We start from the raw sequence: 2,297 nt of genomic DNA on the forward strand, positions 1-2,297 counted from the left end.
AGACAGCTGAGAAGGAGGAAAGCAAAGGTAGTAATCTCGGGATTGCTGCCTGTGCCACGGGAAGGTGAGGAAAGGAATGGAGTGAGGTGGAAGATGAATGTGTGGCTGAGGGAATGGTGCAGGGGGCAGGGATTCAGGTTCCTGGACCATTGGGACCTCTTTAGGGGCAGGTGTGACCTGTATACTAAAAACGGGTGGCACTTGAATCCCAGGGGGACCAGTATCCTGGCAGGAAGGTTGGCTAAGGCTACTGGGGAGAGTTTAAACTAGATAGGTTGGGGGGAGGGGATCAATGTGACGTGACGGAGAGTGAGGAAGGTAGCTCGCAAACAGAGAAGGGTTATAGGAAGTGCAAGAGGGCAGGTGGACTGGGAACAGAGAAGGGGAGAGGTCAGACCATAGGATTGAGAGGTGTCTACTCTAATGCCAGGAGTATAGTGAATAAACAACTAGCTAAAGGAGGAGAGGGCTTGGGAGATGTTAGTAGCGCTTCAACAAACCAGGTCCAGATAAAGGCTGGCATAAAGACACTGTGCCTGAATGCACGAAGCATTCGAAACAAAGTAAATGAGTTGATGGCACAATTCCATACAAATGAATATGATCTAGTGTCCATCACAGAAACGTGGTTGCAGGGTGACCGGGACTGGGAACTGAATATACAGGGTTATCAGGCATTTAGGAAGGATAGACAGGTAGAAAAAGGAGGTGGGGTAGCTTTGTTAATAAAGGATAATATCAGGACGGTAGTGAGAGAAGACATAGGCTCTAAGGAGCAAAACGTGGAATCGTTGTGGGTGGAGATAACGAATAGTAGGGGGAGAAAGACACTGGTAGGCGTGGTCTATAGGCCCCCAAATAATAACTTGGAGGTGGGGAGGGCTATAAACAAGCAAATAATGGATGCGTGCAAAAGTGGAATGGCAATTATCATGGGGGATTTTAACCTACATATTGTTTGGTCGACTCAAATTGGACGTGGAGGGCTTGAGGAAGAGTTCTTGGAATGCTGTCGGGATTGTTTCATTGAACAGTATGTTACAGAACCTACGAGAGAGCGAGCTATCTTGGATCTGGTTCTGTGCAATGAGACAGGTAGGATTAAGGATCTTGTGAAGGATCCTCTTGGGATGAGTGATCATAATATGGTGGAATTTCTGATACAGATGGAGGGTGAGAAAGTAGGGTCCCAAACCAGTGTCCTCTGCTTGAACAGAGGGGAGTACGATAGGATGAGGGTGGAATTGGCTAATGTAGACTGGGCGAGCAGACTGGTAGGTAGGACAGCTGAGGAACAGTGGAGGATTTTTAAGGAGATTTTTTTAAGTACTCAGCAAAAATATATTCCGGTGATAAAGAAGGACTGTAAGAAAAAGGGTGACCGGATGTGGATAACGAAGGAAATAAAGAAGAGTATTAAAATAAAATCAGATGCGTACAGAGTGTCCAAAAATAGTGGAGAATTAGTGGATTGGGAAAATTTTAAAAACAAAGAACGACTAAGAAAGCGATTAAGAAAGGAAAGATAGATTATGAAACTAAACTAGCTCAAAATATAAAAAATGAAAGTAAAAGTTTTTACAAGTATATAAAATGGAATAGAGTAGCGAGAGTGAATGTTGGACCCTTGGAAGATGAGAGGGGGGATTTAATAGTGGAAAACGAGGAAATGGCTGAGACTTTAAATAAGTTCTTTGTGTCGGTCTTCACGGTGGAAGACACAAATAGTTTGCCGAATATTAGAGATCGAGAGTTGGTGGGAGGGGAGGTCCTTAATACAATTACTGTTACTAAGGAGGTGGTGCTTGGTAGACTAATAGGACTGAAGGTAGACAAGTCCCCGGGCCTGGATGGAATGCATCCCAGGGTACTGAAAGAAATGGCTGAGGTAATAGCAGATGCGTTAGTAGTAATTTATCAAAATTCGCCGGACTCTGGGGTAGTGCCGGCTGACTGGAAAACAGCTACTGTTACGCCGCTGTTTAAAAAAGGAAGTAGACAAAAGGCGGGTAACTACAGGCCGGTTAGCTTAACGTCCGTAGTTGGGAAGATGCTGGAGTCCATTATTAAAGAGGAAATAACAGAGCACCTGAATAAGAATGGTTCGATCAAGCAGACGCAGCATGGATTCATGAAGGGAAAGTCGTGTTTGACGAATCTACTGGACTTTTATGAAGATGTCACTAGTGCGGTTGACAGAGGGGAACCAGTGGATGTGGTGTTTTTAGATTTCCAGAAGGCGTTCGATAAGGTGCCTCACAAAAGGTTGCTGCAGAAGATTGGGGTACATGGAGTTA

This window comes from Mustelus asterias, chromosome 17 (assembly GCF_964213995.1).
Source record: "Mustelus asterias chromosome 17, sMusAst1.hap1.1, whole genome shotgun sequence".
In the NCBI taxonomy this organism is placed as follows: domain Eukaryota; kingdom Metazoa; phylum Chordata; class Chondrichthyes; order Carcharhiniformes; family Triakidae; genus Mustelus; species Mustelus asterias.